This window comes from Dendrobates tinctorius, unplaced genomic scaffold, assembly GCF_039654945.1.
Source record: "Dendrobates tinctorius isolate UK_male_01 unplaced genomic scaffold, ASM3965494v1 ptg000158l, whole genome shotgun sequence".
Lineage (NCBI taxonomy): Eukaryota > Metazoa > Chordata > Amphibia > Anura > Dendrobatidae > Dendrobates > Dendrobates tinctorius.
In genome coordinates this window covers 10,604,328-10,618,764 of record NW_027361825.1, presented here as the reverse complement: position 1 = coordinate 10,618,764, position 14,437 = coordinate 10,604,328, and positions in this window count along the sequence as shown.

The following is a 14,437-nucleotide window of genomic DNA, read 5'->3' as shown; positions in this document are numbered from 1 at the left end:
AAATCAAGAAAGAACGCAATAAAGCGGAAGATAGATAATAGATAATTGACAGATAGATAGATAGATAATAGGTAGATAATAGATAGCTGATAAATAGTGTTGAGCATTCCGATACCGCAAGTATCGGGTATCGGCCGATACTTGCTGTATCGGAATTCCGATACCGACTTCCGATATTTTTTCAATATCGGAATTCGGCATCGGAATCGGAAGTTCAGTTGATTGACGGCCTGACGTCATCATGATGCGCGGTGTGTGCGCATCATGATGCGCCGTCATTTCGGGCCTTCCGGGGGTCTCTGCCGGCCTGCCGGGGGGCTGTGCCGGCCTGCCGGGGGGCTGTGTGGACTGCCCGGGGTCTCTGCCGGCCTGCCGGGGGGCTGTGCCGGCCTGCCGGGGGGCTGTGCACCCTGTGGGGGTCTGTACCGGCCTGCCGGGGGGCTGTGCCGGCCTGCCGGGGGGCTGTGCTGATGTCCGGGGGTCTGTGCAAGCATCGTCCGATGGGACTACAAGTCCCATCGGGCGATGCCTGCTACCATGACAGTGATTGACACATTAGCCAATGATGGGACAGTAGTAGTCCCATCATCCGGCTAATGTGTTAAATGTTAAAAAAAAAAAAAAAAAAAAAAAAAATACTACATACATACTACATGCTACATACATACTACATACATACTACATACATACTACATACATACTACATGCATGCTACATACATACTACATATATACTACATACATACTACATACATACTACATACATACTGCATGCTACATACATACTACATACATACTACATACATACTACATGCATGCTACATATATACTACATGCTACATACATACCACATACATACTACATGCATGCTACATATATACTACATGCATGCTACATACATACTACATATATACTACATGCATGCTACATACATACTACATGCTACATGCATGCTACATACATACTACATACATGCTACATATATACTACATACATACTACATATATACTACATGCATGCTACATATATACTACATACATACTACATATATACTACATGCATGCTACATATATACTACATACATACTACATATATACTACATACATGCTACATATATACTACATACATACTACATATATACTACATACATGCTACATACATACTACATACATACTACATATATACTACATGCATGCTACATACATACTACATGCTACATGCATGCTACATACATACTACATACATGCTACATATATACTACATACATACTACATATATACTACATGCATGCTACATATATACTACATACATACTACATATATACTACATGCATGCTACATATATACTACATACATACTACATATATACTACATACATGCTACATATATACTACATACATACTACATATATACTACATACATGCTACATACATACTACATACATACTACATATATACTACATGCATGCTACATATATACTACATGCTACATACATACCACATACATACTACATACATGCTACATATATACTACATGCATGCTACATACATACTACATATATACTACATGCATGCTACATACATACTACATGCTACATGCATGCTACATACATACTACATACATACTACATGCTACATACATACCACATATATACTACATACATACAATACATTCATACAATACATACATAGACATACAGTACATATAACATAGAGTAACATACTTACCAATACTTGTCACATTGTTCCCCGAAGCCATTGTCTTTCCGGAATAAATATTAACATAACAAACCACAAAAATACTCACCCACGATCCGAAGCAGTCCACGAGTGTGTCCCACGACGATCTTGGGTAGAGAACTGCAGCATCAGATGATGCTGCCGTTCTCTACGGGCTGCAGGAATCCAATGACGGAAGGTAGGTATCCTTCCGCACTGTATTCCTCCGCCACTTAAAAAAAAAAAAGTCCCTAGTCTCACTTTATGCCATTGCTGTGTGGGAAATTCCCACACAGCAATGGCATAAAGTGAGACTAGGGACTTTTTTTTTTTTTAAGTGGCGGAGGAATACAGTGCGGAAGGATACCTACCTTCCGTCATTGGATTCCTGCAGCCCGTAGAGAACGGCAGCATCAGCTGATGCTGCAGTTCTCTACCCAAGATCGTCGTGGGACACACTCGTGGACTGCTTCGGATCGTGGGTGAGTATTTTTGTGGTTTGTTATGTTAATATTTATTCCGTAGACGACAATGGCTTCGGGGAACAATGTGACAAGTATTGGTAAGTATGTTACTCTATGTTATATGTACTGTATGTCTATGTATGTATTGTATGAATGTATTGTATGTATGTAGTATATATGTGGTATGTATGTAGCATGTAGTATGTATGTAGCATGCATGTAGCATGTAGTATGTATGTAGCATGCATGTAGTATATATGTAGTATGTATGTAGCATGCATGTAGTATATATGTAGCATGCATGTAGTATGTATGTGGTATGTATGTAGTATATATGTAGTATGTATGTAGTATATATGTAGCATGTATGTAGTATGTATGTAGCATGCATGTAGCATGTAGTATGTATGTAGCATGCATGTAGTATATATGTAGTATGTATGTAGCATGCATGTAGTATATATGTAGTATGTATGTAGTATATATGTAGCATGTATGTAGTATATATGTAGCATGCATGTAGCATGTAGTATGTATGTAGCATGCATGTAGTATATATGTAGTATGTATGTAGCATGCATGTAGTATATATGTAGCATGCATGTAGTATATATGTAGTATGTATGTAGTATATATGTAGCATGTATGTAGTATGTATGTAGCATGCATGTAGCATGTAGTATGTATGTAGCATGCATGTAGCATGTAGTATGTATGTAGCATGCATGTAGTATATATGTAGTATGTATGTAGCATGCATGTAGTATATATGTAGTATGTATCATGTAGTATGTATGTAGCATGCATGTAGTATATATGTAGCATGCATGTAGTATATATGTAGTATGTATGTTGCATGTAGTATGAATGTAGCATGTATGTAGTATGTAGTATGAATGTAGCATGTATGTAGTATGTAGTATGAATGTAGCATGTAATTTTTTTTTTTTTTTTTTTTTTACATTTAACACATTAGCCGGATGATGGGACTACTACTGTCCCATCATTGGCTAATGTGTCAATCACTGTCATGGTAGCAGGCATCGCCAGATGGGACTTGTAGTCCCATCGGACGATGCCTGCACAGACCCCCGGAGCCTGCACAGACCACCGGCAGGCCGGCACAGCCCCCCGGCAGGCCGGCACAGCCCCCCGGCAGGCCGGCACAGCCCCCCGGAGCCTGCACAGACCACCGGCAGGCCGGCACAGACCACCGGAGCCTGCACAGACCCCCTGGCAGGCCGGCACAGCCCCCCGAAAGGCCCGTACAGACCCCAGAGAGGCTGTACATGGGCAGGAAAGGGTTTTTCTTATTCCGATACCGGAAGTCCCATAGACTTGAATGGGACTTCCGGTATCGGAATCGGCGATACCGATACTTTTTTTAAAGATCGGCCGATACCATCCGATACGATACTTTGAAGTATCGGATGGTATCGCTCAACTCTACTGATAAATAGATAATATATCAATAAATAGAAAGATAATAGATGGATAGAAAAGATAGATGATAGATAATAGATAGATAATAGATGGATAGTTAGATAGATAGACAAATAGGAAAAAATAAGTAGCAAAGCGGAACAGATGGTTAGAAAAATAAAAATAGACAATAAAAAGAAAAAATAGATATGAGATAAATAGATATATTGGCCAGTTTGTGCAGTAAGAACCTCAATTATGGTCTATATAGCAGTAATGTAACATCTCATGTATTCAGTGTTTGCAGACATCCTGCTGCAGTCTTTGATTTGAATATAAATAGATAAACTATGTGGAGAAAAGTATAGAGCACACAACTCAATCACAGAAATACAGCTTTTCATTCAGCTCCATTGCCCATGTGACAGAACGGCCGGAGGTGCAGAGCTCACTCATACCAGCATAGTCCTATAATAAGAGCCACCGGGATAACATGTCCGTCCATGACATTCCTTCCCTCCTTCATCTTCCTCCATCACCTGTGAGTGATATTATTGAGAAGTGGAATGAACTGCAGCAACTCAGCCACAAAATAAAGACTGAGTAGCGTTACAGATGGGGGGGCGAGGGCTAAACCCAGACCTCTTCCGGCAGCTTCATGTTCGAGTAGCTGCATGCAGCCGTACATCACCAAGCACAATATCGAGCGTCAGATGGAGTGGTGTAAAGCCGCCACTTCTGGACTCTGGAGCTGATGTGTTTTGTGCAGATCGGATTTCACTTCTCTATCTGTGTCTAATGGAGGAGTCTGAATGTGGTGATTCCAGGAGGGCATTACCCAGTGACTGCATGGTGCCCCCTGCACAGATGGTGGAGGAGGATAACACTATGGGCTGTTATCAGGGGTAGACCTCGGCCTCTTAGCTACAGTGATGGGAAATTTTAATTATTCAGCACAAGACATTGTGGACAATTGTAGCTTCAGCTTTGTGGGAACAGTTTGGGGAAGACCCTTTTCGCTCTCCCCATGACTGTGTCCAATGCACAAGTTCCATACAGACATGGGGAGGGGGACATGAGTGGTCGCACAGAGCCCGGACCTCAACCCCATGCTATACTAGAGATTGTGAACTCAACTCTGGATGTGGCATGGGAGATCAGAAAAACTCCTGGAGGTGGAATGCAAAGGGGACACATACTTTTGTCCCTATATTGTATGAAAGATAGAAAAATAGATAAAAAATATATATTGAAAGATGTAAGATAGATATAGATAGATAATTCTCTGGAGTATTCTAAATGTTTCAGTGCCATATCCTTATTCTTAAATCATGTCTCAAACTAAATAGTTCTCCAAAATGTACCCGCCCAACAGCTGTAGGAAAGAAGTGGGGAAAATAGATGTTAAAAATGTTAATAAATGTCAAACAGATATTTATGAGGTCTGTAGATGGATAGATCTGTGCTGTGTAGGATGTAACATCTGTACGGTACATATAGTGAACTAGTTTCTATTCTTGAGTAATTAATAAAAGAAAACTTTCTGTTTTTCTCGCCTTATCAAACAAATAATTTGAAAACCTCCGTGGCTCCCCGATGTGATCACCAAGAATACAACTTCTGTAGCCATATAGGATTTAGGATATTTTCTGTTATACATTTGTGATTGAAGTCTCTACTACTGTAGGGTTCGGGTGTCCGTCTCTTGGAGATGTTTCCATGTAAAACAATATAATAATCCACTAATGACACCAATGATGCATCAGCTTGGTGGAGTGGAGCCAATCTCACCCCTGTAGGATCCCACGCGAGGGTGGTACAGACGTCTGCAAGGGATTTACTAAGATGCAGAGCAAGTGCTTTCGACTATGTGTCATGTGTAAGGAAGAGGTCATGGGTGTTTCGTAGGATAAGAAAGCAAGTAAAGACATAATAAAATATACCCTCTATGGATAAGGCTTGGAGAGAAGGGGTTATCACCAAGCGAATTGATTGCGAGAAATTGGAGAGCAAGTCCAACTGCAGCCCAACATTATGAGTCAGGACAGATGGGTTCCTGAAGAACAGGAATGGATGTGGATGGCACAAACATGGAGATAAGTGAGAAATAAAATCAAAGATTTGATAAAAAAGGACCAGTAGAAGAAGCAGGAAATTCAGGAGAGAACCTAATGATAAAGACAAAGTCCAGCCATGAAATAATCCTATCATTATAATGCTCACCAAAGGAGGGATCTGTAGTTCTGCAACTTGTTAAACCTGGGTTCAGACTCCAAGGGATGTTTCAATTCTCCACCTACAACCTTTCCCAGTCAAAGCTCCATGTTGGAGCCGCCTAAGTATCCCCAATTGGCACCATTATAAGGCGAGGACGTGATGACAATCTACAGTGGATACGGAAAGTATTCAGACCCCTTTACATTTTTCACTCTTTGTTTCATTGCAGCCATTTGGTAAATTCGAAAATTTTATTTATTTTGTCTCATTAATGTACACTCTGCACCCCATCTTGACCGAAAAAAAAACAGAAATGTAGAAATTTTTGCAAATTTATTAAAAAAGAAAAACTGAAATATCAGATGGTCATAAGTATTCAGACACTTTGCTCAGTATTGAGTAGAAGCACCCTTTTGAGCTAGTACAGCCATGAGTCTTCTTGGGAATGATGCAACAAGTTTTTCACACAAGGATTTGGGGATCCTCGGCCATTCTTCCTTGGAGATCCTCTCCAGTTCCATAAGGTTAGATGGTGAACGTTGGTGGACAGCCATTTTCAGGTCTCTCCAGAGATGCCCAATTAGGTTTAGGTCAGGGCTGTGGCTGGGCCAGTCAAGAATGGTCACAGAGTTGTTCTGAAGCCACTCTTTTGTTATTCTGTGTGCTTAGGGTCATTGTCTTGATGGAAGGTGAACCTTCGGCCAAGTCTAAGGTCCAGAGGACTCTGGAAGAGGTTTTCATCCAGGATATCTCTGTACTTGGCCACATTCATGTTTCCTTCAATTGCAACCAGTCATCCCTGCAGCTGAAAACCACCCCCATAGCATGATGCTGCCACCACTATGTTTCACTGTTAATAAACTTGCAAAAATTTCTACATTTATGTTTTTTTTCAGTCAAGATGGGGTGCAGAGTGTACATTAATAAGAAAAAAATGAACTTTTTTGAATTTACTAAATGGATGCAATGAAACAAAGAGTGAAAAATTTAAAGTGGTCTGAATACTTTCCATATCCACTGTAGATGAAAAGTTCAGGATAGAATCGAGTCAATATTAATAAATTGGTCAAAGCCAGGAAGAAAAACCAGGGAAAATCTTAAAGTCAGAAGATGTAGTCAAGACCACTATAAGGGAGTACAATGAGGTGTAAATCAGGAATGAGGTTGGAGTAAAGGTCCAGGCATGATGTAATCTTGCAGTTACGATGTTCAGCCAAGGATTAGACCTCTAGTTCTGCAACTTATTTAGCACTGTCAAACTGTCAACTTATTTAGCATTGTCACCCACAATTTTGCCCAGTCAAAGCTCCATGTTGGAGCCTCCTAAGAAATCACCAATGATTGGCACCATTATCTGGTGAGGACGTGATGATAATACAGATGAGTAGTTTGAGAGAGTTGGTAAAAGACAGGAAGAGAAACCAGGAGAAAGTCTAAAAATAGAAAATAGAGCCAAGATACTGATCTATCTTGGCTCCGTTTTCTGACTTTAGGTTTTCCCCTGGTTTCTTGTCCTGTCTTTAACCAACTCTCTCAAACTACTCATCTGTATTATCATCACGTCCTCACCAGATAATGGTGCCAATCATTGGTGATTTCTTAGGAGGCTCCAACATGGAGCTTTGACTGGGCAAAATTGTGGGTGCAGAATGGAAGATTCCCTGGAAGTCTACGCTGGGTATCAGTGAGTATATTGAGGTGTTTATAAGAAATGAGAATGAAGTAAAAGTCCAGCCATGATTTAACCCTGTGGTTATGATGTTCTGTAATGATAGGACCTCTAGTTATGCAACTTGTACAGCACTGTAGAAGAAAGGTATGGAGTCTGAGGGGTCCTCCAGTTCTTCATCCTCAACCTTTCCAGGTCAATACTGCAGGTTGCAGCCTCCTAAGTAGTCACCGATTGGCACTATTGTCAGCTGAGGACATGATGATTATGCAGAGGAGTAGGCCAGGCTAGGCAAAGGTCAATACAAAAAAATAGTCAAAGCCTGGAAGAAAAACCATGGGAAAGGAAGGAGTAAAAGTCAGGACACAGTACTGTAAGTGTTATTAAAGGGGATGTCCATGAAGTATAAATTGTTTAAATACCCTTCACTAATTACAAAAATAAAAAAATAGTACTCACACTCACCAATTCTCAATAGATCTCATTCTAGTACTAGTCTCTGCTTCCTGGTTCTATCCTTGACACAATGGAAATAGCCAGAGATGCCTAATCGAAGGCCTCAGTTTATCAATCAGCCATCAACTCCATCTATTTCCTACATGTCCAGGGCTTGACCAGGATGCACAGACCAGCGGGGACCAGGGAGCTAAAGGGGATTGCGGAGGGTAGTATTGATTCTTTTAATTTCTTTCCACAGTATTTCAATAACATATTTATTTTGTTCTTTTTCTTTACATTCCCTCGAGATATCCCTCAATATTCGTTTCAGCAGATAAATATAATTTTTTGTATAATGACAGTTTGTACAATTTTGCAATACAAATCTTGTTTAAATGTTTTTTTTTAGATCTCTGCTTGATTTCATTGTTCACCTTTTTATGACTTCTTTTGGTCATATGACTATGATAAATTGGTATATAATGTCGTCTTTTATGTGGATTATTGAAATGTGAAGGCAGTTGGGTAGGGTAAAGGTTGGGAAATTGGTTTATTCCAGATATGTAGAATTGTGAAATGAAGGTTTCAACTTTATTTATTTGTGTTTGCGTCAGTGAATAATTTGTTCATGTCCTGACGAGAGTGTGTAGATTGTGGTATACAGAAGCATAGGTCATCGGTCTGGTCTTCTGAGCTCTGTAAACTAATCACTTGCAAAAGGTTGCTGAAAATTCATAGCTCCTGTTGGCCCTTCAAATTATCTATGCCCAACTTTTTCTGTTGATGCCAGTGCCCTTTTATGCCTTTTTTTAGTTTTCATGCACCTTTCTTCCTCCAACTTCTCCTTTCCTCACCTCCAGCACTATAGCACAACCTTATTTTTTTTAGTTACGTGGTTTGCATCTCTCCTTGGAGTAATTCCGGGAGTGGGTAAACTTTTCAAGATGGGTGGTGACCATAGGGGCCATTTTGAAGTTGGCCATTTTGGATCCAGCGTTATTTTGTCCTATGAGAAGAGGGTCATGTGACACATCAAACTTATTGAGCATTTCACAAGAAAAACAATGGTGGTTTTAACGTAACTTTATTCTTTCATGAGTTATTTACAAGTTAATGACCACTTATAAAATGTGTTCAAAGTGCTGCCCATTGTGTTGGATTGTCAATGCAACCCTCTTCTCCCACTCTTGACACACTGATAGCAACACCGCAAAAGAAATACTAACACAGTCTTCTAGTATCTGTTGTTTCAGATGCTGCACATTCATATCTTCACAGCGTAGAAAATTGCCTTCAGATGACCCCAAAGATAAAACTCTAAGGGGGTCAGACCAGGAGACCTTGGTGACCATTCCACTGGTTGACGACGACCAATCCACTTTCCAGTCTCTACTTATGGGTCAGGCTGGTGGGTCCTGGGTTTGATGCGGGGATCAATATCTGTATATTTTAAGAGTGAGATCAGTGTCCCAAAGTCATTTAACCCCTTAAAAACATCATTTACTTATTCAAATCAGTGAAAATTGGCTGTTTGCCCACTTTGATGTCAATTCTGATGCCCAGAACCCATTTGGGCCAGGATGTAAGGACCTGGGTTTGATACAGGGGGATCAATATCTGTGTATTTTAAGAGTGAGATCAGTGGCCCAAAGTCATTTAACCTCATAAAAACATCAGTTACTTATTCAAATCTCTCAAAATTTCTATTTGCCCATGTTGATAACAATTCTAATGCCCAGAACCCATTTGGGCCAGGTTGGAGAGACCTGGGTTTGATGCATTGGATCAGTATCTATGTATTCTTAGTGTCAAATCAGTGGCCCAAAGTCATTTAACTCTTTCATTAACACCCTTTGGTGCACACTTTGATGTCCATTTTTGTGCCAGTTTTATAATTTTTGTAGCTGTTTTTAAGTGTATTCACATCTGGGCACCTCGCTGCATTGTATGTTATTATTGGGAAGCTCATTTTTTTGTTGATAAACCTATAAAAAATAGAAATGAAAAAATTGCTGAATATGAAACTGACGAATAAGAAATCGACTTCATAACTCCCAGAACATTTTGTTTTTTATTGTCATAAACCTTATATATGGAGCGAGGCGGCTCTCCCGCATAGTAATGACGGGCGGCTCCACCGCCTGGTAACAATGGGCGGTTCTCCTGCCTGGTAACGGTAGGCGACTCTCCTGCCTGGTAACGACGGGCGGCTCTCCCACCTAGTAACGATGTGCGGCTCCCCCGCCTGGTAACGGCAGGCGGCTCTCCTGCCTGGTAACAATGGGCGGCTCCCCCGCCTGGTAACGATGGCGGGTCTCCTGCCTGGTAACGACGGGCGGCTCCCCCGCCTGGTAACGACGGACGGCTCTCCAGCCTGGTGACGACAGGCGGCTCTCCCACCTGGAGACGATGGGCAGCTCCCACCTGGAGACGACGGGCGGCTCCCCTGCCTGGTGACGATGCGGCTTCCTGGAGATGACGTGGTGGCTCCCCCGCCTTGTGACGATACAGCGGTTCCTCCACACAGTGACGCAGCCATCCGGTGGGCATGGCCAATAAAAGGGGTGGACTCGCTCCATACAAGTGTATAGAATGAGGCCACGCCCACTGGACAGGTTCTGTCCGAGAGCATGTATAACCAGGGGTGCACCTACCATTAGACAAGTTGAACACTTTGACTCAGGCAGCGATATGACCCTGAAGATAGGAGGTGACATATTCTCATCTCTTGCATCTGCTCGAGTTGCTCATAAATGGCTGTTCTGTGCGCACAGGACCTGTGATGAGGTCACAGGAGTGGAGGAGTCAGGAGTCACATGATCAGTGGCCTCAGTGTATGCAGGACTGGTTGTCATGGTGCTGGATGAGGGGACATTTATGTGTGGGGTCAGGAGGAGTTTACAGGGTGGATGTAGCAGAGCCATGTGTATACAAGGTGTACGGAGCGGAGCTGTGTGTCCAAGGTGTACAGAGCGGAGCCGCATGTGTACGAGGTGTGTGGGGTGGAACCGTGTGTGTACAAGGTGTATGGAGCGGAGCCGTTTGTGTACGGAGTGGAGCAGAGCCATGTGTGTACGGGGTGTACGGAGCGGAGCTGTGTGTGTACAGGGTGAGTGTGCGGAGCAGAGCCGTGTGTGTGTATGGAGCAGAGCCGAGATGTGTGTGCACAAGGTGTACGGAGCAGAGCCATGTGTGTACAAGGTATATGGTGTGGAACCATGTGTGTACGAGGTGTACAGAGCGGAGCCCTGTGTGTACGAAGTGTATGGAGCGGAGCCGTGTGTACAAAGTGTACAGAGCATAGCTGTGTGTGTATGAGATGTACTGAGCGAAGCTATGTGTGTACAAGGTGTACGGAGCAGAGCCATGTGTGTACTTGGTGTACGTAGCGGAGCCATGTGTGTACTTGGTGTACAGAGCGGAGCCGTGTGAACTTGGTGTACGGAGCGGAGCCGCGTGTGTACAAGATGTATGGAGCGGAGTTGCGTGTGTACTTAGTGTACAGAGCGGAGCCATTTGTTTACGGGGTGTATGGAGCAGAGCCATGTGTGTATGGGGTGTACGAAACGGAGCCCAGTGTGTGCGAAGTGTACGGAGCAGAGCCGTGTGTGTACGAAGCGGAGCCGCACGTGTACAAAGTTTACGGAGTGGAGCCATGTGTATACGAGGTGTACGTAGCGTGGCTGTGTGTGTACAAGGTGTACGGAGCAGAGCCGCATGTGTACGAGGCATACAAAGCGGAATAGTGTGTGTATGAGGTGTGCGGAGCCGTGCATTTACAAGGTGTAAGATGGGGAGCATTTATACCTCCTAATCGTCCCAGATCCAGCGGGACAGTCCCGATTTTGAGAGTCTGCTCCGCTGTCTCAGTCGGGAGCTTACTTTTCCTGCGGACACAGGAGTATACGGCGGAGCCCCAAGGAGCACTTTAAAACTCGCACGTGACGTTTCACTAGAAGTGATGTGCTGGTAGCTGACCGGAAATGAGGTAATTTTGGGAGGAGATTGTGACGGAACCATGGAGGCACTTCAGGGAATACTTCAAATCCATCACCGTGTCTTCCTCCAACAGCGTGGACAGAGGGATCGCCTTGGAATTGGGGATGCCGGCCATGTGAGCGGATCATGATATGTACTGTACCGTGAGGCTCAGGTGGGCACTACAATGGGAGCCGGGCTGCTATAGTATCCTTATAGAATCTTTCTTTCTCTTTCTCTGTTTCTTTCTCTCCCTGTTCTTTCTTTCTCTCTGTTCTTTCTTTTTTTCTTGCTCTGTTCTTTCTTTCTCTCTCTCTCCTTTCTTTCTTCTCTCTCTCTGTTCTTTCTTTCTTTCTTTCATTCCCCTCTTTTTTCTCTCTATCTATGATCTTTCTTTGTTTCTTTCTTTCTCTCTCTGTGTTTTCTTTCTTTCCCCTCTTTCTTTCTCTCTCTCTTACTTTCTTTCCCCTCTTTATTTCCCTCTCTGTTCTTTATTTCCCCTCTTTCTTTGTTTCTTTGTTTCTTTGTTTCTTTCTTTCTTTCTTTCTTTCTCTCTTTCGCTCTCTTTTCTTTCTTTCCCGTCTTTCTTTGTCACTCTCTGTTCTTTCTTTAGCTCTCTAGTCTTTCTTTCCCCCTTTCTTTCTCTCTGTCTTTCCCTTCTCTCTCTCTGTTCTTCCTTTATCTCTCTGTTCTTTTTCTTTCCCCTCTTTCTCTATCTGTTCTTTTTCTCTTTCTCTCTCTGTTCTTTCTTTCTCTCTGTTCTTCCTTCCTTTCTCTCTCTCTCTGTTCTTTCTTTCTTTCTTTCTTTCTTTCTCTGTTCTTTCTTTCTCTCTCTCTTTCTTTCCCCTCTTTCTTTCTCTCTCTCTGTTCTTTCTTTCCCCTCTCTCTTTCTTTCTTTCTTTTTCTCTGTTCTCTCTACTTATGTGCACATCATGGAAAAGACCCATCAATCACCTGGAGTGAGGAGAAACTGGTTGGGGCAATGCTGGACTAGGCTCATTTCTCCTTATAGCCCTTGGCCAGATCTTAAAACTATGTTTTAAAACATACCTGGCTGCAATCATGCAACCAATCTCTAATTCATGCAGGTTGTGGTTGGCACCATGAATGGAGTGGCAGGTTCCCTTTAAGACTGATGAAAAGAATGGGGGTTAGTGATGGCATATGGATTCACTCCCAGTGAGAGGGGAGTCAGGGGCGAGCTGCACACAGAACCTTATCTGTATGTATCATGTTACTACTCTGCCTTTATAATGGAGCAGTCATTATCTCAACCACCATTTTATAACAATGAGATGTCTCTACACATCTTGTACCAGTCTAAATAGCAAAGCTGAAAAGTGAGCTACAGAGCCACGGTCATTATAATTATTGTGACAGTTCTAGTTGTCATTATGAACTGTAATATTTGACCTTTTAATGTGATATTAATAAAAAATAAAGATCAGCACTATTTTTTTTTCTAAATTAGACCCTGATTACAAAACATACATATTTTCCGATGATACATTGTTTTTAGGCTGTGAGAGCCACTCTTATATGATGGATCATCTATGATGAGTATCTTTGCCTCCTCTGCTTTCTTGGACAAGTTGGTGTATATACAGTATAGGGTAAATGTGGGGACTGTGAACAGAGGAAGTAGCGTTAAGAGGATTAAAAAATTTGGCAGGGAGAGAAGTTTTATGAAAAGTAGTTTTGACATAGAACAATGCGGGAGTTGTACTGCTGAACCGAAAAGCCTGAAGCTACAGAAAGCAGAAGTGTTGTTCCTCTGAGCCAGCTGAGACACGTGAATCAGGAATATCCATTAGATATTGGATAAAATTGCATGTCCTCAAAAGTGTTGTAACCATGACATCTGTTAAAGGGTACATTATTAAACAATAATCTGAACACTATGGAAAGACAGCTTGAAAGGGAACTCCATCTATAATTATCTTCCCACATGTCACAGAGATCATTGAGCCAATGATCTACAGAATATCGGATCGGTACCAAACCAACTGTAATCCTTGAAGAGCAACATGACCATTCTGGGATAAGAATTGGTCCCGGGACATAGATCTTCACCATAGATCTTCTTAGGTGAAAGCTTTTCTTTTCCAGATGGAAGAGTCTAAAGGCATCTATACACATTTTATTTAGATTGGATGCCCCTACTGATATTGGCAGGATCGTTTGACTATCTTTTGTGTGTGTTGAGTGTTCATGTGTATTGGGGAACCTGGAGAGATAGCTTATGGATGACATCTGTCTAAGGTCTACAGCCAGCTTAAAGCTGGCCATACACTTTTGATGGCTGTCAACCGAACAATACTTCGGCCCATCGTTTGGCTGACAGCCATCTCATTTGACGCTCCCATAAACAGGAGTGCTCATTTGGCCAAGAACTCCTGTGTTTTCTATGAGAAAGCCACTGGCTGATACGTTGGCCAGGGGCTTATCTCTGGGAGAACAATGTGATCAAATGTCCAAAATTAGACATCTCTCCTGGCACCCCGATACACACTAGACGACGCCTGCCGAACCC